At 40.6% G+C, this 21,364-nt stretch overlaps 15 non-coding genes across 15 annotated transcripts; all 15 read left to right on the top strand.

The window, feature by feature from the left end:
- The first annotated feature begins 428 nt into the window (after positions 1 to 428).
- trnap-ugg (transfer RNA proline (anticodon UGG)) lies at positions 429 to 500 on the top strand. The gene has a single exon. It is a non-coding gene; the product is annotated as a tRNA-Pro (tRNA).
- Positions 501 to 1,616: 1,116 nt separating this feature from the next.
- On the top strand, positions 1,617 to 1,688 carry trnap-ugg (transfer RNA proline (anticodon UGG)). Its single transcript has one exon. It is a non-coding gene; the product is annotated as a tRNA-Pro (tRNA).
- A 1,116-nt stretch (positions 1,689 to 2,804) lies between these two features.
- Positions 2,805 to 2,876, top strand: trnap-agg (transfer RNA proline (anticodon AGG)). Its single transcript has one exon. It is a non-coding gene; the product is annotated as a tRNA-Pro (tRNA).
- A 1,117-nt stretch (positions 2,877 to 3,993) lies between these two features.
- trnap-ugg (transfer RNA proline (anticodon UGG)) lies at positions 3,994 to 4,065 on the top strand. The gene has a single exon. It is a non-coding gene; the product is annotated as a tRNA-Pro (tRNA).
- A 1,116-nt stretch (positions 4,066 to 5,181) lies between these two features.
- On the top strand, positions 5,182 to 5,253 carry trnap-ugg (transfer RNA proline (anticodon UGG)). Its single transcript has one exon. It is a non-coding gene; the product is annotated as a tRNA-Pro (tRNA).
- A 1,116-nt stretch (positions 5,254 to 6,369) lies between these two features.
- On the top strand, positions 6,370 to 6,441 carry trnap-ugg (transfer RNA proline (anticodon UGG)). The gene has a single exon. It is a non-coding gene; the product is annotated as a tRNA-Pro (tRNA).
- Positions 6,442 to 7,557: 1,116 nt separating this feature from the next.
- On the top strand, positions 7,558 to 7,629 carry trnap-ugg (transfer RNA proline (anticodon UGG)). The gene has a single exon. It is a non-coding gene; the product is annotated as a tRNA-Pro (tRNA).
- Positions 7,630 to 8,745: 1,116 nt separating this feature from the next.
- trnap-ugg (transfer RNA proline (anticodon UGG)) lies at positions 8,746 to 8,817 on the top strand. Its single transcript has one exon. It is a non-coding gene; the product is annotated as a tRNA-Pro (tRNA).
- A 1,116-nt stretch (positions 8,818 to 9,933) lies between these two features.
- trnap-ugg (transfer RNA proline (anticodon UGG)) lies at positions 9,934 to 10,005 on the top strand. The gene has a single exon. It is a non-coding gene; the product is annotated as a tRNA-Pro (tRNA).
- Positions 10,006 to 11,121: 1,116 nt separating this feature from the next.
- trnap-ugg (transfer RNA proline (anticodon UGG)) lies at positions 11,122 to 11,193 on the top strand. The gene has a single exon. It is a non-coding gene; the product is annotated as a tRNA-Pro (tRNA).
- A 1,116-nt stretch (positions 11,194 to 12,309) lies between these two features.
- Positions 12,310 to 12,381, top strand: trnap-ugg (transfer RNA proline (anticodon UGG)). Its single transcript has one exon. It is a non-coding gene; the product is annotated as a tRNA-Pro (tRNA).
- Positions 12,382 to 13,497: 1,116 nt separating this feature from the next.
- Positions 13,498 to 13,569, top strand: trnap-ugg (transfer RNA proline (anticodon UGG)). The gene has a single exon. It is a non-coding gene; the product is annotated as a tRNA-Pro (tRNA).
- A 1,116-nt stretch (positions 13,570 to 14,685) lies between these two features.
- Positions 14,686 to 14,757, top strand: trnap-ugg (transfer RNA proline (anticodon UGG)). The gene has a single exon. It is a non-coding gene; the product is annotated as a tRNA-Pro (tRNA).
- A 1,116-nt stretch (positions 14,758 to 15,873) lies between these two features.
- trnap-ugg (transfer RNA proline (anticodon UGG)) lies at positions 15,874 to 15,945 on the top strand. The gene has a single exon. It is a non-coding gene; the product is annotated as a tRNA-Pro (tRNA).
- A 3,491-nt stretch (positions 15,946 to 19,436) lies between these two features.
- Positions 19,437 to 19,508, top strand: trnap-agg (transfer RNA proline (anticodon AGG)). Its single transcript has one exon. It is a non-coding gene; the product is annotated as a tRNA-Pro (tRNA).
- The last annotated feature ends 1,856 nt before the right edge of the window (positions 19,509 to 21,364 follow it).

The raw sequence follows: 21,364 nt of genomic DNA on the forward strand, positions 1-21,364 counted from the left end.
AAGAAAACTCCATTTGTTTATGATGTTATAATGAGTATGCTGAAAACCGGATTTTGATTGACCGTTTGTTCAAAATGACTGTCTTTACAGTGCATTGCAGCCCTGGCATAGTTGCCCACAGGTGGTTGAACTGGATTTATTTTGTGCAGTGCTGTCCATGAATTTCTGACTGCAGAATGAAACCACCTCTGAAAGTAACAGTAAGTGGACATTGCTGCATAGTCTTTCATGGCACAATTGATTCACACTTCGATTGACCACAAAAAGGCCAATTTCTGATTCTAAAGATGAATCCATTGCGCTGAGCTGAAATTGAGTTTTGAACCAGATGTGGCCATTTTTCATTGATATGGTTCAGCAAAGAGACGATGAATTATGGGGTCTTTCAATTAGAAACTGTATGGAGGTCCACTGTAGTCCATCCTGTGGGCTCGTTGGTCTAGGGGTATGATTCTCGCTTTGGGTGAGAGAGGTCCCGGGTTCAAATCCCGGACGAGCCCTCCAATGTAGCAGTAGGCACTGCGGTCCTGGTTGGTGCTTAGGATTTCCGGGTTTTGCCATTGTCTCAATACTGAATAACAAGATGGCATCCTCACACCATGAGATCTGTACTAAACCACTGAAAACCCACATCTCTCATGGAGCTACCTATTATGCTCGTGTGCAGCTTTTTTTCCTGACAGTTTTCATGAATTACATTTTTGTTAATGTCTATCGTGGGCATGTAAAATCTATTTTACATTGTTTTGGCATTTCTTTCTTCATAGTGAACATGCATATATGCTTTGAAATTTAGACGGGCTTGAATTTTGTACATTTTTAAAGCTTCACAACATATAATTGCAGCCCTTGATTTTGAGTGAAAAATGTCTTGAATGCACTGAGGACTAATAACTGTTCATCGCCCCAAACATTCTGGACCATTCACACCTTTTTACATTACTGGTCCATTCACTTGTGTAAATGTGCTTCCAAAAGAAACCATTTTCTGGCAAATGTACATGTCCTCTCCTTTTGAAATGTATTGTATGTATGTCCTAGAAAATAGTCAGAGCAAGAAATAAACACGAGGATGCTTTAATTTCAATGTTAAACCCGTTTATGGCCAGAGAAATGTCATTGTTTTTTGAACCAATTAGCTGCAGCCAGTCTTTTGCCCACCTATGCCTACAACTTTTTAGGCAATCCAAGAAAACTCCATTTGTTTATGATGTTATAATGAGTATGCTGAAAACCGGATTTTGATTGACCGTTTGTTCAAAATGACTGTCTTTACAGTGCATTGCAGCCCTGGCATAGTTGCCCACAGGTGGTTGAACTGGATTTATTTTGTGCAGTGCTGTCCATGAATTTCTGACTGCAGAATGAAACCACCTCTGAAAGTAACAGTAAGTGGACATTGCTGCATAGTCTTTCATGGCACAATTGATTCACGCTTCGATTGACCACAAAAAGGCCAATTTCTGATTCTAAAGATGAATCCATTGCGCTGAGCTGAAATAGAGTTTTGAACCAGATGTGGCCATTTTTCATTGATATGGTTCAGCAAAGAGACGATGAATTATGGGGTCTTTCAATTAGAAACTGTATGGAGGTCCACTGTAGTCCATCCTGTGGGCTCGTTGGTCTAGGGGTATGATTCTCGCTTTGGGTGCGAGAGGTCCCGGGTTCAAATCCCGGGCGAGCCCTCCAATGTAGCAGTAGGCACTGCGGTCCTGGCTGGTGCTTAGGATTTCCGGGTTTTGCCATTGTGTCAATACTGAATAACAAGATGGCATCCTCACACCATGAGATCTGTACTAAACCACTGAAAACCCACATCTCTCATGGAGCTACCTATTATGCTCGTGTGCAGCTTTTTTTCCTGACAGTTTTCATGAATTACATTTTTGTTAATGTCTATCGTGGGCATGTAAAATCTATTTTACATTGTTTTGTCATTTCTTTCTTCATAGTGAACATGCATATATGCTTTGAAATTTAGACGGGCTTGAATTTTGTACATTTTTAAAGCTTCACAACATATAATTGCAGCCCTTGATTTTGAGTGAAAAATGTCTTGAATGCACTGAGGACTAATAACTGTTCATCGCCCCAAACATTCTGGACCATTCACACCTTTTTACATTACTGGTCCATTCACTTGTGTAAATGTGCTTCCAAAAGAAACCATTTTCTGGCAAATGTACATGTCCTCTCCTTTTGAAATGTATTGTATGTATGTCCTAGAAAATAGTCAGAGCAAGAAATAAACACGAGGATGCTTTAATTTCAATGTTAAACCCGTTTATGGCCAGAGAAATGTCATTGTTTTTTGAACCAATTAGCTGCAGCCAGTCTTTTGCCCACCTATGCCTACAACTTTTTAGGCAATCCAAGAAAACTCCATTTGTTTATGATGTTATAATGAGTATGCTGAAAACCGGATTTTGATTGACCGTTTGTTCAAATTGACTGTCTTTACAGTGCATTGCAGCCCTGGCATAGTTGCCCACAGGTGGTTGAACTGGATTTATTTTGTGCAGTGCTGTCCATGAATTTCTGACTGCAGAATGAAACCACCTCTGAAAGTAACAGTAAGTGGACATTGCTGCATAGTCTTTCATGGCACAATTGATTCACACTTCGATTGACCACAAAAAGGCCAATTTCTGATTCTAAAGATGAATCCATTGCGCTGAGCTGAAATAGAGTTTTGAACCAGATGTGGCCATTTTTCTTTGATATGGTTCAGCAAAGAGACGATGAATTATGGGGTCTTTCAATTAGAAAGTGTCTGGAGATCTACTGTAGTCCATCCTGTGGGCTCGTTGGTCTAGGGGTATGATTCTCGCTTAGGGTGCGAGAGGTCCCGGGTTCAAATCCGGGACGAGCCCTCCAATGTTGCAGTAGGCACTGCGGTCCTGGCTGGTGCTTAGGATTTCCGGGTTTTGCCATTGTCTCAATACTGAATAACAAGATGGCATCCTCACACCATGAGATCTGTACTAAACCACTGAAAATCCCACATCTCTCATGGAGCTACCTATTATGCTCGTGTGCAGCTTTTTTTCCTGACAGTTTTCATGAATTACATTTTTGTTAATGTCTATCGTGGGCATGTAAAATCTATTTTACATTGTTTTGGCATTTCTTCCTTCATAGTGAACATGCATATATGCTTTGAAATTTAGACGGGCTTGAATTTTGTACATTTTTAAAGCTTCACAACATATAATTGCAGCCCTTGATTTTGAGTGAAAAATGTCTTGAATGCACTGAGGACTAATAACTGTTCATCGCCCCAAACATTCTGGACCATTCACACCTTTTTACATTACTGGTCCATTCACTTGTGTAAATGTGCTTCCAAAAGAAACCATTTTCTGGCAAATGTACATGTCCTCTCCTTTTGAAATGTATTGTATGTATGTCCTAGAAAATAGTCAGAGCAAGAAATAAACACGAGGATGCTTTAATTTCAATGTTAAACCCGTTTATGGCCAGAGAAATGTCATTGTTTTTTGAACCAATTAGCTGCAGCCAGTCTTTTGCCCACCTATGCCTACAACTTTTTAGGCAATCCAAGAAAACTCCATTTGTTTATGATGTTATAATGAGTATGCTGAAAACCGGATTTTGATGGACCGTTTGTTCAAATTGACTGTCTTTACAGTGCATTGCAGCCCTGGCATAGTTGCCCACAGGTGGTTGAACTGGATTTATTTTGTGCAGTGCTGTCCATGAATTTCTGACAGCAGAATGAAACCACCTCTGAAAGTAACAGTAAGTGGACATTGCTGCATAGTCTTTCATGGCACAATTGATTCACACTTCGATTGACCACAAAAAGGCCAATTTCTGATTCTAAAGATGAATCCATTGCGCTGAGCTGAAATAGAGTTTTGAACCAGATGTGGCCATTTTTCATTGATATGGTTCAGCAAAGAGACGATGAATTATGGGGTCTTTCAATTAGAAACTGTATGGAGGTCCACTGTAGTCCATCCTGTGGGCTCGTTGGTCTAGGGGTATGATTCTCGCTTTGGGTGCGAGAGGTCCCGGGTTCAAATCCCGGACGAGCCCTCCAATGTAGCAGTAGGCACTGCGGTCCTGGCTGGTGCTTAGGATTTCCGGGTTTTGCCATTGTCTCAATACTGAATAACAAGATGGCATCCTCACACCATGAGATCTGTACTAAACCACTGAAAACCCACATCTCTCATGGAGCTACCTATTATGCTCGTGTGCAGCTTTTTTTCCTGACAGTTTTCATGAATTACATTTTTGTTAATGTCTATCGTGGGCATGTAAAATCTATTTTACATTGTTTTGGCATTTCTTTCTTCATAGTGAACATGCATATATGCTTTGAAATTTAGACGGGCTTGAATTTTGTACATTTTTAAAGCTTCACAACATATAATTGCAGCCCTTGATTTTGAGTGAAAAATGTCTTGAATGCACTGAGGACTAATAACTGTTCATCGCCCCAAACATTCTGGACCATTCACACCTTTTTACATTACTGGTCCATTCACTTGTGTAAATGTGCTTCCAAAAGAAACCATTTTCTGGCAAATGTACATGTCCTCTCCTTTTGAAATGTATTGTATGTATGTCCTAGAAAATAGTCAGAGCAAGAAATAAACACGAGGATGCTTTAATTTCAATGTTAAACCCGTTTATGGCCAGAGAAATGTCATTGTTTTTTGAACCAATTAGCTGCAGCCAGTCTTTTGCCCACCTATGCCTACAACTTTTTAGGCAATCCAAGAAAACTCCATTTGTTTATGATGTTATAATGAGTATGCTGAAAACCGGATTTTGATTGACCGTTTGTTCAAATTGACTGTCTTTACAGTGCATTGCAGCCCTGGCATAGTTGCCCACAGGTGGTTGAACTGGATTTATTTTGTGCAGTGCTGTCCATGAATTTCTGACTGCAGAATGAAACCACCTCTGAAAGTAACAGTAAGTGGACATTGCTGCATAGTCTTTCATGGCACAATTGATTCACACTTCGATTGACCACAAAAAGGCCAATTTCTGATTCTAAAGATGAATCCATTGCGCTGAGCTGAAATAGAGTTTTGAACCAGATGTGGCCATTTTTCATTGATATGGTTCAGCAAAGAGACGATGAATTATGGGGTCTTTCAATTAGAAACTGTATGGAGGTCCACTGTAGTCCATCCTGTGGGCTCGTTGGTCTAGGGGTATGATTCTCGCTTTGGGTGCGAGAGGTCCCGGGTTCAAATCCCGGACGAGCCCTCCAATGTAGCAGTAGGCACTGCGGTCCTGGCTGGTGCTTAGGATTTCCGGGTTTTGCCATTGTCTCAATACTGAATAACAAGATGGCATCCTCACACCATGAGATCTGTACTAAACCACTGAAAACCCACATCTCTCATGGAGCTACCTATTATGCTCGTGTGCAGCTTTTTTTCCTGACAGTTTTCATGAATTACATTTTTGTTAATGTCTATCGTGGGCATGTAAAATCTATTTTACATTGTTTTGGCATTTCTTTCTTCATAGTGAACATGCATATATGCTTTGAAATTTAGACGGGCTTGAATTTTGTACATTTTTAAAGCTTCACAACATATAATTGCAGCCCTTGATTTTGAGTGAAAAATGTCTTGAATGCACTGAGGACTAATAACTGTTCATCGCCCCAAACATTCTGGACCATTCACACCTTTTTACATTACTGGTCCATTCACTTGTGTAAATGTGCTTCCAAAAGAAACCATTTTCTGGCAAATGTACATGTCCTCTCCTTTTGAAATGTATTGTATGTATGTCCTAGAAAATAGTCAGAGCAAGAAATAAACACGAGGATGCTTTAATTTCAATGTTAAACCCGTTTATGGCCAGAGAAATGTCATTGTTTTTTGAACCAATTAGCTGCAGCCAGTCTTTTGCCCACCTATGCCTACAACTTTTTAGGCAATCCAAGAAAACTCCATTTGTTTATGATGTTATAATGAGTATGCTGAAAACCGGATTTTGATTGACCGTTTGTTCAAATTGACTGTCTTTACAGTGCATTGCAGCCCTGGCATAGTTGCCCACAGGTGGTTGAACTGGATTTATTTTGTGCAGTGCTGTCCATGAATTTCTGACTGCAGAATGAAACCACCTCTGAAAGTAACAGTAAGTGGACATTGCTGCATAGTCTTTCATGGCACAATTGATTCACACTTCGATTGACCACAAAAAGGCCAATTTCTGATTCTAAAGATGAATCCATTGCGCTGAGCTGAAATAGAGTTTTGAACCAGATGTGGCCATTTTTCATTGATATGGTTCAGCAAAGAGACGATGAATTATGGGGTCTTTCAATTAGAAACTGTATGGAGGTCCACTGTAGTCCATCCTGTGGGCTCGTTGGTCTAGGGGTATGATTCTCGCTTTGGGTGCGAGAGGTCCCGGGTTCAAATCCCGGACGAGCCCTCCAATGTAGCAGTAGGCACTGCGGTCCTGGCTGGTGCTTAGGATTTCCGGGTTTTGCCATTGTCTCAATACTGAATAACAAGATGGCATCCTCACACCATGAGATCTGTACTAAACCACTGAAAACCCACATCTCTCATGGAGCTACCTATTATGCTCGTGTGCAGCTTTTTTTCCTGACAGTTTTCATGAATTACATTTTTGTTAATGTCTATCGTGGGCATGTAAAATCTATTTTACATTGTTTTGGCATTTCTTTCTTCATAGTGAACATGCATATATGCTTTGAAATTTAGACGGGCTTGAATTTTGTACATTTTTAAAGCTTCACAACATATAATTGCAGCCCTTGATTTTGAGTGAAAAATGTCTTGAATGCACTGAGGACTAATAACTGTTCATCGCCCCAAACATTCTGGACCATTCACACCTTTTTACATTACTGGTCCATTCACTTGTGTAAATGTGCTTCCAAAAGAAACCATTTTCTGGCAAATGTACATGTCCTCTCCTTTTGAAATGTATTGTATGTATGTCCTAGAAAATAGTCAGAGCAAGAAATAAACACGAGGATGCTTTAATTTCAATGTTAAACCCGTTTATGGCCAGAGAAATGTCATTGTTTTTTGAACCAATTAGCTGCAGCCAGTCTTTTGCCCACCTATGCCTACAACTTTTTAGGCAATCCAAGAAAACTCCATTTGTTTATGATGTTATAATGAGTATGCTGAAAACCGGATTTTGATTGACCGTTTGTTCAAAATGACTGTCTTTACAGTGCATTGCAGCCCTGGCATAGTTGCCCACAGGTGGTTGAACTGGATTTATTTTGTGCAGTGCTGTCCATGAATTTCTGACTGCAGAATGAAACCACCTCTGAAAGTAACAGTAAGTGGACATTGCTGCATAGTCTTTCATGGCACAATTGATTCACACTTCGATTGACCACAAAAAGGCCAATTTCTGATTCTAAAGATGAATCCATTGCGCTGAGCTGAAATTGAGTTTTGAACCAGATGTGGCCATTTTTCATTGATATGGTTCAGCAAAGAGACGATGAATTATGGGGTCTTTCAATTAGAAACTGTATGGAGGTCCACTGTAGTCCATCCTGTGGGCTCGTTGGTCTAGGGGTATGATTCTCGCTTTGGGTGAGAGAGGTCCCGGGTTCAAATCCCGGACGAGCCCTCCAATGTAGCAGTAGGCACTGCGGTCCTGGCTGGTGCTTAGGATTTCCGGGTTTTGCCATTGTCTCAATACTGAATAACAAGATGGCATCCTCACACCATGAGATCTGTACTAAACCACTGAAAACCCACATCTCTCATGGAGCTACCTATTATGCTCGTGTGCAGCTTTTTTTCCTGACAGTTTTCATGAATTACATTTTTGTTAATGTCTATCGTGGGCATGTAAAATCTATTTTACATTGTTTTGGCATTTCTTTCTTCATAGTGAACATGCATATATGCTTTGAAATTTAGACGGGCTTGAATTTTGTACATTTTTAAAGCTTCACAACATATAATTGCAGCCCTTGATTTTGAGTGAAAAATGTCTTGAATGCACTGAGGACTAATAACTGTTCATCGCCCCAAACATTCTGGACCATTCACACCTTTTTACATTACTGGTCCATTCACTTGTGTAAATGTGCTTCCAAAAGAAACCATTTTCTGGCAAATGTACATGTCCTCTCCTTTTGAAATGTATTGTATGTATGTCCTAGAAAATAGTCAGAGCAAGAAATAAACACGAGGATGCTTTAATTTCAATGTTAAACCCGTTTATGGCCAGAGAAATGTCATTGTTTTTTGAACCAATTAGCTGCAGCCAGTCTTTTGCCCACCTATGCCTACAACTTTTTAGGCAATCCAAGAAAACTCCATTTGTTTATGATGTTATAATGAGTATGCTGAAAACCGGATTTTGATTGACCGTTTGTTCAAAATGACTGTCTTTACAGTGCATTGCAGCCCTGGCATAGTTGCCCACAGGTGGTTGAACTGGATTTATTTTGTGCAGTGCTGTCCATGAATTTCTGACTGCAGAATGAAACCACCTCTGAAAGTAACAGTAAGTGGACATTGCTGCATAGTCTTTCATGGCACAATTGATTCACGCTTCGATTGACCACAAAAAGGCCAATTTCTGATTCTAAAGATGAATCCATTGCGCTGAGCTGAAATAGAGTTTTGAACCAGATGTGGCCATTTTTCATTGATATGGTTCAGCAAAGAGACGATGAATTATGGGGTCTTTCAATTAGAAACTGTATGGAGGTCCACTGTAGTCCATCCTGTGGGCTCGTTGGTCTAGGGGTATGATTCTCGCTTTGGGTGCGAGAGGTCCCGGGTTCAAATCCCGGGCGAGCCCTCCAATGTAGCAGTAGGCACTGCGGTCCTGGCTGGTGCTTAGGATTTCCGGGTTTTGCCATTGTGTCAATACTGAATAACAAGATGGCATCCTCACACCATGAGATCTGTACTAAACCACTGAAAACCCACATCTCTCATGGAGCTACCTATTACGCTCGTGTGCAGCTTTTTTTCCTGACAGTTTTCATGAATTACATTTTTGTTAATGTCTATCGTGGGCATGTAAAATCTATTTTACATTGTTTTGTCATTTCTTTCTTCATAGTGAACATGCATATATGCTTTGAAATTTAGACGGGCTTGAATTTTGTACATTTTTAAAGCTTCACAACATATAATTGCAGCCCTTGATTTTGAGTGAAAAATGTCTTGAATGCACTGAGGACTAATAACTGTTCATCGCCCCAAACATTCTGGACCATTCACACCTTTTTACATTACTGGTCCATTCACTTGTGTAAATGTGCTTCCAAAAGAAACCATTTTCTGGCAAATGTACATGTCCTCTCCTTTTGAAATGTATTGTATGTATGTCCTAGAAAATAGTCAGAGCAAGAAATAAACACGAGGATGCTTTAATTTCAATGTTAAACCCGTTTATGGCCAGAGAAATGTCATTGTTTTTTGAACCAATTAGCTGCAGCCAGTCTTTTGCCCACCTATGCCTACAACTTTTTAGGCAATCCAAGAAAACTCCATTTGTTTATGATGTTATAATGAGTATGCTGAAAACCGGATTTTGATTGACCGTTTGTTCAAATTGACTGTCTTTACAGTGCATTGCAGCCCTGGCATAGTTGCCCACAGGTGGTTGAACTGGATTTATTTTGTGCAGTGCTGTCCATGAATTTCTGACTGCAGAATGAAACCACCTCTGAAAGTAACAGTAAGTGGACATTGCTGCATAGTCTTTCATGGCACAATTGATTCACACTTCGATTGACCACAAAAAGGCCAATTTCTGATTCTAAAGATGAATCCATTGCGCTGAGCTGAAATAGAGTTTTGAACCAGATGTGGCCATTTTTCATTGATATGGTTCAGCAAAGAGACGATGAATTATGGGGTCTTTCAATTAGAAACTGTATGGAGGTCCACTGTAGTCCATCCTGTGGGCTCGTTGGTCTAGGGGTATGATTCTCGCTTTGGGTGCGAGAGGTCCCGGGTTCAAATCCCGGACGAGCCCTCCAATGTAGCAGTAGGCACTGCGGTCCTGGCTGGTGCTTAGGATTTCCGGGTTTTGCCATTGTCTCAATACTGAATAACAAGATGGCATCCTCACACCATGAGATCTGTACTAAACCACTGAAAACCCACATCTCTCATGGAGCTACCTATTATGCTCGTGTGCAGCTTTTTTTCCTGACAGTTTTCATGAATTACATTTTTGTTAATGTCTATCGTGGGCATGTAAAATCTATTTTACATTGTTTTGGCATTTCTTTCTTCATAGTGAACATGCATATATGCTTTGAAATTTAGACGGGCTTGAATTTTGTACATTTTTAAAGCTTCACAACATATAATTGCAGCCCTTGATTTTGAGTGAAAAATGTCTTGAATGCACTGAGGACTAATAACTGTTCATCGCCCCAAACATTCTGGACCATTCACACCTTTTTACATTACTGGTCCATTCACTTGTGTAAATGTGCTTCCAAAAGAAACCATTTTCTGGCAAATGTACATGTCCTCTCCTTTTGAAATGTATTGTATGTATGTCCTAGAAAATAGTCAGAGCAAGAAATAAACACGAGGATGCTTTAATTTCAATGTTAAACCCGTTTATGGCCAGAGAAATGTCATTGTTTTTTGAACCAATTAGCTGCAGCCAGTCTTTTGCCCACCTATGCCTACAACTTTTTAGGCAATCCAAGAAAACTCCATTTGTTTATGATGTTATAATGAGTATGCTGAAAACCGGATTTTGATTGACCGTTTGTTCAAATTGACTGTCTTTACAGTGCATTGCAGCCCTGGCATAGTTGCCCACAGGTGGTTGAACTGGATTTATTTTGTGCAGTGCTGTCCATGAATTTCTGACTGCAGAATGAAACCACCTCTGAAAGTAACAGTAAGTGGACATTGCTGCATAGTCTTTCATGGCACAATTGATTCACACTTCGATTGACCACAAAAAGGCCAATTTCTGATTCTAAAGATGAATCCATTGCGCTGAGCTGAAATAGAGTTTTGAACCAGATGTGGCCATTTTTCATTGATATGGTTCAGCAAAGAGACGATGAATTATGGGGTCTTTCAATTAGAAACTGTATGGAGGTCCACTGTAGTCCATCCTGTGGGCTCGTTGGTCTAGGGGTATGATTCTCGCTTTGGGTGCGAGAGGTCCCGGGTTCAAATCCCGGACGAGCCCTCCAATGTAGCAGTAGGCACTGCGGTCCTGGCTGGTGCTTAGGATTTCCGGGTTTTGCCATTGTCTCAATACTGAATAACAAGATGGCATCCTCACACCATGAGATCTGTACTAAACCACTGAAAACCCACATCTCTCATGGAGCTGCCTATTATGCTCGTGTGCAGCTTTTTTTCCTGACAGTTTTCATGAATTACATTTTTGTTAATGTCTATCGTGGGCATGTAAAATCTATTTTACATTGTTTTGGCATTTCTTTCTTCATAGTGAACATGCATATATGCTTTGAAATTTAGACGGGCTTGAATTTTGTACATTTTTAAAGCTTCACAACATATAATTGCAGCCCTTGATTTTGAGTGAAAAATGTCTTGAATGCACTGAGGACTAATAACTGTTCATCGCCCCAAACATTCTGGACCATTCACACCTTTTTACATTACTGGTCCATTCACTTGTGTAAATGTGCTTCCAAAAGAAACCATTTTCTGGCAAATGTACATGTCCTCTCCTTTTGAAATGTATTGTATGTATGTCCTAGAAAATAGTCAGAGCAAGAAATAAACACGAGGATGCTTTAATTTCAATGTTAAACCCGTTTATGGCCAGAGAAATGTCATTGTTTTTTGAACCAATTAGCTGCAGCCAGTCTTTTGCCCACCTATGCCTACAACTTTTTAGGCAATCCAAGAAAACTCCATTTGTTTATGATGTTATAATGAGTATGCTGAAAACCGGATTTTGATGGACCGTTTGTTCAAATTGACTGTCTTTACAGTGCATTGCAGCCCTGGCATAGTTGCCCACAGGTGGTTGAACTGGATTTATTTTGTGCAGTGCTGTCCATGAATTTCTGACTGCAGAATGAAACCACCTCTGAAAGTAACAGTAAGTGGACATTGCTGCATAGTCTTTCATGGCACAATTGATTCACACTTCGATTGACCACAAAAAGGCCAATTTCTGATTCTAAAGATGAATCCATTGCGCTGAGCTGAAATAGAGTTTTGAACCAGATGTGGCCATTTTTCATTGATATGGTTCAGCAAAGAGACGATGAATTATGGGGTCTTTCAATTAGAAACTGTATGGAGGTCCACTGTAGTCCATCCTGTGGGCTCGTTGGTCTAGGGGTATGATTCTCGCTTTGGGTGCGAGAGGTCCCGGGTTCAAATCCCGGACGAGCCCTCCAATGTAGCAGTAGGCACTGCGGTCCTGGCTGGTGCTTAGGATTTCCGGGTTTTGCCATTGTCTCAATACTGAATAACAAGATGGCATCCTCACACCATGAGATCTGTACTAAACCACTGAAAACCCACATCTCTCATGGAGCTACCTATTATGCTCGTGTGCAGCTTTTTTTCCTGACAGTTTTCATGAATTACATTTTTGTTAATGTCTATCGTGGGCATGTAAAATCTATTTTACATTGTTTTGGCATTTCTTTCTTCATAGTGAACATGCATATATGCTTTGAAATTTAGACGGGCTTGAATTTTGTACATTTTTAAAGCTTCACAACATATAATTGCAGCCCTTGATTTTGAGTGAAAAATGTCTTGAATGCACTGAGGACTAATAACTGTTCATCGCCCCAAACATTCTGGACCATTCACACCTTTTTACATTACTGGTCCATTCACTTGTGTAAATGTGCTTCCAAAAGAAACCATTTTCTGGCAAATGTACATGTCCTCTCCTTTTGAAATGTATTGTATGTATGTCCTAGAAAATAGTCAGAGCAAGAAATAAACACGAGGATGCTTTAATTTCAATGTTAAACCCGTTTATGGCCAGAGAAATGTCATTGTTTTTTGAACCAATTAGCTGCAGCCAGTCTTTTGCCCACCTATGCCTACAACTTTTTAGGCAATCCAAGAAAACTCCATTTGTTTATGATGTTATAATGAGTATGCTGAAAACCGGATTTTGATTGACCGTTTGTTCAAATTGACTGTCTTTACAGTGCATTGCAGCCCTGGCATAGTTGCCCACAGGTGGTTGAACTGGATTTATTTTGTGCAGTGCTGTCCATGAATTTCTGACTGCAGAATGAAACCACCTCTGAAAGTAACAGTAAGTGGACATTGCTGCATAGTCTTTCATGGCACAATTGATTCACACTTCGATTGACCACAAAAAGGCCAATTTCTGATTCTAAAGATGAATCCATTGCGCTGAGCTGAAATTGAGTTTTGAACCAGATGTGGCCATTTTTCATTGATATGGTTCAGCAAAGAGACGATGAATTATGGGGTCTTTCAATTAGAAACTGTATGGAGGTCCACTGTAGTCCATCCTGTGGGCTCGTTGGTCTAGGGGTATGATTCTCGCTTTGGGTGCGAGAGGTCCCGGGTTCAAATCCCGGACGAGCCCTCCAATGTAGCAGTAGGCACTGCGGTCCTGGCTGGTGCTTAGGATTTCCGGGTTTTGCCATTGTCTCAATACTGAATAACAAGATGGCATCCTCACACCATGAGATCTGTACTAAACCACTGAAAACCCACATCTCTCATGGAGCTACCTATTATGCTCGTGTGCAGCTTTTTTTCCTGACAGTTTTCATGAATTACATTTTTGTTAATGTCTATCGTGGGCATGTAAAATCTATTTTACATTGTTTTGGCATTTCTTTCTTCATAGTGAACATGCATATATGCTTTGAAATTTAGACGGGCTTGAATTTTGTACATTTTTAAAGCTTCACAACATATAATTGCAGCCCTTGATTTTGAGTGAAAAATGTCTTGAATGCACTGAGGACTAATAACTGTTCATCGCCCCAAACATTCTGGACCATTCACACCTTTTTACATTACTGGTCCATTCACTTGTGTAAATGTGCTTCCAAAAGAAACCATTTTCTGGCAAATGTACATGTCCTCTCCTTTTGAAATGTATTGTATGTATGTCCTAGAAAATAGTCAGAGCAAGAAATAAACACGAGGATGCTTTAATTTCAATGTTAAACCCGTTTATGGCCAGAGAAATGTCATTGTTTTTTGAACCAATTAGCTGCAGCCAGTCTTTTGCCCACCTATGCCTACAACTTTTTAGGCAATCCAAGAAAACTCCATTTGTTTATGATGTTATAATGAGTATGCTGAAAACCGGATTTTGATTGACCGTTTGTTCAAATTGACTGTCTTTACAGTGCATTGCAGCCCTGGCATAGTTGCCCACAGGTGGTTGAACTGGATTTATTTTGTGCAGTGCTGTCCATGAATTTCTGACTGCAGAATGAAACCACCTCTGAAAGTAACAGTAAGTGGACATTGCTGCATAGTCTTTCATGGCACAATTGATTCACACTTCGATTGACCACAAAAAGGCCAATTTCTGATTCTAAAGATGAATCCATTGCGCTGAGCTGAAATAGAGTTTTGAACCAGATGTGGCCATTTTTCATTGATATGGTTCAGCAAAGAGACGATGAATTATGGGGTCTTTCAATTAGAAACTGTATGGAGGTCCACTGTAGTCCATCCTGTGGGCTCGTTGGTCTAGGGGTATGATTCTCGCTTTGGGTGCGAGAGGTCCCGGGTTCAAATCCCGGACGAGCCCTCCAATGTAGCAGTAGGCACTGCGGTCCTGGCTGGTGCTTAGGATTTCCAGGTTTTGCCATTGTCTCAATACTGAATAACAAGATGGCATCCTCACACCATGAGATCTGTACTAAACCACTGAAAACCCACATCTCTCATGGAGCTACCTATTATGCTCGTGTGCAGCTTTTTTTCCTGACAGTTTTCATGAATTACATTTTTGTTAATGTCTATCGTGGGCATGTAAAATCTATTTTACATTGTTTTGTCATTTCTTTCTTCATAGTGAACATGCATATATGCTTTGAAATTTAGACGGGCTTGAATTTTGTAAATTTTTAAAGCTTCACAACATATAATTGCAGCCCTTGATTTTGAGTGAAAAATGTCTTGAATGCACTGAGGACTAATAACTGTTCATCGCCCCAAACATTCTGGACCATTCACACCTTTTTACATTACTGGTCCATTCACTTGTGTAAATGTGCTTCCAAAAGAAACCATTTTCTGGCAAATGTACATGTCCTCTCCTTTTGAAATGTATTGTATGTATGTCCTAGAAAATAGTCAGAGCAAGAAATAAACACGAGGATGCTTTAATTTCAATGTTAAACCCGTTTATGGCCAGAGAAATGTCATTGTTTTTTGAACCAATTAGCTGCAGCCAGTCTTTTGCCCACCTATGCCTACAACTTTTTAGGCAATCCAAGAAAACTCCATTTGTTTATGATGTTATAATGAGTATGCTGAAAACCGGATTTTGATTGACCGTTTGTTCAAAATGACTGTCTTTACAGTGCATTGCAGCCCTGGCATAGTTGCCCACAGGTGGTTGAACTGGATTTATTTTGTGCAGTGCTGTCCATGAATTTCTGACTGCAGAATGAAACCACCTCTGAAAGTAACAGTAAGTGGACATTGCTGCATAGTCTTTCATGGCACAATTGATTCACACTTCGATTGACCACAAAAAGGCCAATTTCTGATTCTAAAGATGAATCCATTGCGCTGAGCTGAAATAGAGTTTTGAACCAGATGTGGCCATTTTTCATTGATATGGTTCAGCAAAGAGACGATGAATTATGGGGTCTTTCAATTAGAAACTGTATGGAGGTCCACTGTAGTCCATCCTGTGGGCTCGTTGGTCTAGGGGTATGATTCTCGCTTTGGGTGCGAGAGGTCCCGGGTTCAAATCCCGGACGAGCCCTCCAATGTAGCAGTAGGCACTGCGGTCCTGGCTGGTGCTTAGGATTTCCGGGTTTTGCCATTGTCTCAATACTGAATAACAAGATGGCATCCTCACACCATGAGATCTGTACTAAACCACTGAAAACCCACATCTCTCATGGAGCTACCTATTATGCTCGTGTGCAGCTTTTTTTCCTGACAGTTTTCATGAATTACATTTTTGTTAATGTCTATCGTGGGCATGTAAAATCTATTTTACATTGTTTTGTCATTTCTTTCTTCATAGTGAACATGCATATATGCTTTGAAATTTAGACGGGCTTGAATTTTGTACATTTTTAAAGCTTCACAACATATAATTGCAGCCCTTGATTTTGAGTGAAAAATGTCTTGAATGCACTGAGGACTAATAACTGTTCATCGCCCCAAACATTCTGGACCATTCACACCTTTTTACATTACTGGTCCATTCACTTGTGTAAATGTGCTTCCAAAAGAAACCATTTTCTGGCAAATGTACATGTCCTCTCCTTTTGAAATGTATTGTATGTATGTCCTAGAAAATAGTCAGAGCAAGAAATAAACACGAGGATGCTTTAATTTCAATGTTAAACCCGTTTATGGCCAGAGAATGTCATTGTTTTTTGAACCAATTAGCTGCAGCCAGTCTTTTGCCCACCTATGCCTACAACTTTTTAGGCAATCCAAGAAAACTCCATTTGTTTATGATGTTATAATGAGTATGCTGAAAACCGGATTTTGATGGACCGTTTGTTCAAATTGACTGTCTTTACAGTGCATTGCAGCCCTGGCATAGTTGCCCACAGGTGGTTGAACTGGATTTATTTTGTGCAGTGCTGTCCATGAATTTCTGACTGCAGAATGAAACCACCTCTGAAAGTAACAGTAAGTGGACATTGCTGCATAGTCTTTCATGGCACAATTGATTCACACTTCGATTGACCACAAAAAGGCCAATTTCTGATTCTAAAGATGAATCCATTGCGCTGAGCTGAAATCGAGTTTTGAACCAGATGTGGCCATTTTTCTTTGATATGGTTCAGCAAAGAGACGATGAATTATGGGGTCTTTCAATTAGAAAGTGTCTGGAGATCTACTGTAGTCCATCCTGTGGGCTCGTTGGTCTAGGGGTATGATTCTTGCTTTGGGTGCGAGAGGTCCCGGGTTCAAATATCGGACGAGCCCACCAAAGTAGCAGTAGGCACTGCGGTTTTGGCTGGTGCTTAGGATTTCCGGGTTTTGCCATTGTCTCAATACTGAATAACAAGATGGCATCCTCACACCATGAGATCTGTACTAAACCACTGAAAACCCACATCTCTCATGGAGCTACCTATTATGCTCGTGTGCAGCTTTTTTTCCTGACAGTTTTCATGAATTACATTTTTGTTAATGTCTATCGTGGGCATGTAAAATCTATTTTACATTGTTTTGGCATTTCTTTCTTCATAGTGAACATGCATATATGCTTTGAAATTTAGACGGGCTTGAATTTTGTACATTTTTAAAGCTTCACAACATATAATTGCAGCCCTTGATTTTGAGTGAAAAATGTCTTGAATGCACTGAGGACTAATAACTGTTCATCGCCCCAAACATTCTGGACCATTCACACCTTTTTACATTACTGGTCCATTCACTTGTGTAAATGTGCTTCCAAAAGAAACCATTTTCTGGCAAATGTACATGTCCTCTCCTTTTGAAATGTATTGTATGTATGTCCTAGAAAATAGTCAGAGCAAGAAATAAACACGAGGATGCTTTAATTTCAATGTTAAACCCGTTTATGGCCAGAGAAATGTCATTGTTTTTTGAACCAATTAGCTGCAGCCAGTCTTTTGCCCACCTATGCCTACAACTGTTTAGGCAATCCAAGAAAACTCCATTTGTTTATGATGTTATAATGAGTATGCTGAAAACCGGATTTTGATGGACCGTTTGTTCAAATTGACTGTCTTTACAGTGCATTGCAGCCCTGGCATAGTTGCCCACAGGTGGTTGAACTGGATTTATTTTGTGCAGTGCTGTCCATGAATTTCTGACTGCAGAATGAAACCACCTCTGAAAGTAACAGTAAGTGGACATTGCTGCATAGTCTTTCATGGCACAATTGATTCACACTTCGATTGACCACAAAAAGGCCAATTTCTGATTCTAAAGATGAATCCATTGCGCTGAGCTGAAATTGAGTTTTGAACCAGATGTGGCCATTTTTCTTTGATATGGTTCAGCAAAGAGACGATGAATTATGGGGTCTTTCAATTAGAAAGTGTCTGGAGATCTACTGTAGTCCATCCTGTGGACTCGTTGGTCTAGGGGTATGATTCTCGCTTAGGGTGAGAGAGGTCCCGGGTTCAAATATCGGACGAGCCCACCAAAGTAGCAGTAGGCACTGCGGTTTTGGCTGGTGCTTAGGATTTCCGGGTTTTGACATTGTCTCAATACTGAATAACAAGATGGCGTCCTCACACCATGAGATCTGTACTAAACCACTGAAAACCCACATCTCTCATGGAGCTACCTATTATGCTCGTGTGCAGCTTTTTTTCCTGACAGTTTTCATGAATTACATTTTTGTTAATGTCTATCGTGGGCATGTAAAATCTATTTTACATTGTTTTGGCATTTCTTTCTTCATAGTGAACATGCATATATGCTTTGAAATTTAGACGGGCTTGAATTTTGTACATTTTTAAAGCTTCACAACATATAATTGCAGCCCTTGATTTTGAGTGAAAAATGTCTTGAATGCACTGAGGACTAATAACTGTTCATCGCCCCAAACATTCTGGACCATTCACACCTTTTTACATTACTGGTCCATTCACTTGTGTAAATGTGCTTCCAAAAGAAACCATTTTCTGGCAAATGTACATGTCCTCTCCTTTTGAAATGTATTGTATGTATGTCCTAGAAAATAGTCAGAGCAAGAAATAAACACGAGGATGCTTTAATTTCAATGTTAAACCCGTTTATGGCCAGAGAAATGTCATTGTTTTTTGAACCAATTAGCTGCAGCCAGTCTTTTGCCCACCTATGCCTACAACTTTTTAGGCAATCCAAGAAAACTCCATTTGTTTATGATGTTATAATGAGTATGCTGAAAACCGGATTTTGATTGACCGTTTGTTCAAATTGACTGTCTTTACAGTGCATTGCAGCCCTGGCATAGTTGCCCACAGGTGGTTGAACTGGATTTATTTTGTGCAGTGCTGTCCATGAATTTCTGACTGCAGAATGAAACCACCTCTGAAAGTAACAGTAAGTGGACATTGCTGCATAGTCTTTAATGGCACAATTGATTCACACTTCGATTGACCACAAAAAGGCCAATTTCTGATTCTAAAGATGAATCCATTGCGCTGAGCTGAAATTGAGTTTTGAACCAGATGTGGCCATTTTTCTTTGATATGGTTCAGCAAAGAGACGATGAATTATGGGGTCTTTCAATTAGAAAGTGTCTGGAGATCTACTGTAGTCCATCCTGTGGGCTCGTTGGTCTAGGGGTATGCTTCTCGCTTAGGGTGCGAGAGGTCCCGGGTTCAAATCCCGGACGAGCCCTCCAATGTAGCAGTAGGGGCTGTGGTCTTCGCTGGTGCTTAGGATTTCGGGGTTTTGCCATTGTCTCAATACTGAATAACAAGATGGCGTCCTCACACCATGAGATCTGTACTAAACCACTGAAAACCCACATCTCTCATTGAGCTGTCTATTATGCTCGTGTGCAGCTTTTTTTCCTGACAGTTTCCATGAATTATATTTTTATTAATGTCTATCGTGGGCATGTAAAATCTATTTTACATTGTTTTGGCATTTCTTTCTTCATAGTGAACCTGCATATTTCCGTAGAATCTTGGGGTGACGCTTGATAACTGCCTCACCCTGGCTCCGCAAGTATCCTCCACTGCCAGAACCTGCAGGTTCTTTCTGTATAATATACGCCGTATCCGTCATCTCCTGACTGAGAAAGCCACCCAGCTCCTAGTCCAGGCGCTCGTCTTTTCCCGCCTGGATTACTGCAACTCCCTCCTAGCCGGTCTCCCAGCTTGCGCCATCAAGCCCCTCCAGCTGGTCCAGAATGCTGCAGCCCGCCTGATCACCAGTCAGCCCAGGTCGGCTCATGTCACCCTCCTTCTCATTGGCCTCCACTGGCTTCCTATTGCCGCACGCATCCGTTTCAAGGCCATAGTGTTGGCATTTCAGGCTGCTAAGGGGACTGCCCCACCTTACATACAATCCCTGATCACACCCTACTCCCCAGCTAGACCACTCCGGTCTGCCAGCTCTGGTCGCCTTACGGTTCCCTCTCTACGTGCACCTGGCGGTCAAGCTGCACGTTCACGCCTGTTTTCCGTTCTGGTTCCTCAGTGGTGGAATGACTTGCCTACCACTGTCAGAACAGCAGAATCCCTCCCCCTATTTCGACGCAGACTCAAAACCCACCTTTACAAACTCTACCTTAGTCCTCCCTCCTGATTTCCCCTGCCCCTCCTTTCTGATATCCCTATCCTTGTCTAACCCCCCCCCCCCCAAAAAAAAAAAAAAAAAAGGCACTTCTGATGACAACTATGTTTAGAACAGCATTTCATGTGTATTTTGCGAGTTTCTGGATGTGATGCTTTGACTTATGGTAGAACCTATGCACTTGTAAGTCACTTTGGATTAAAAGCGTCTGCCAAATGACTAAAATGTAAATGTAAAATGCAGTTTTTATAAAACTGCGGTTTTGGCTGGTGCTTAGGATTTCCGGGTTTTGCCATTGTCTCAATACTGAATTGCAAGATGGCATCCTCACACCATGAGATCTGTGCTAAACCACTGAGAACCCAAATCACTCAGAGAGCTACCCATTATGCTCTGGTGCAGCTTTTTTTCCTGACAGTATTCATGAATGACATTTTTGTTAATGACTATCGTGGCCATTTAAAGTCTATTTTACCATGTGTGATGAAAGTGCTTCGCTAAATACAATGAAGTTCCTGCATTGACTGTGTTTTGGCATTTGTTTCTTCAGAGTGAACATGCATATATGCTTTGAAATTTTTAAGGCTTCACAACATATAATTGCAGCTCTTGATTTTGAGTGAAAAATGTCTTGAATGGGCTGAAGACTAATAATTGTTCATCGTCCCAAACATTCTGGACCATTCACACCTTTTGCATTACTGGTCCATTCACTTGTGAAAATGTGCTTCCAGAAGAAACCATTGTCTGGCAAGATAACATGTCCTCTCCTTTTGGAATGTATCGTTTGTATGTCCTAGCAAATAGTCAGAGCAACAAATAAAAACAAGGATGCTTTTTTTCATTTAAATGTTAAACACGTTTATGTCCAGAGAAATGTCATAGTTTTTTGAACCAATGAGCTACAGCCGGTCTTTAGCCCACCTATGCCTACAACTGTTTAGGCAATCCAA

The sequence above is a fragment of the Conger conger genome, chromosome 15 (assembly GCF_963514075.1).
Source record: "Conger conger chromosome 15, fConCon1.1, whole genome shotgun sequence".
Lineage (NCBI taxonomy): Eukaryota > Metazoa > Chordata > Actinopteri > Anguilliformes > Congridae > Conger > Conger conger.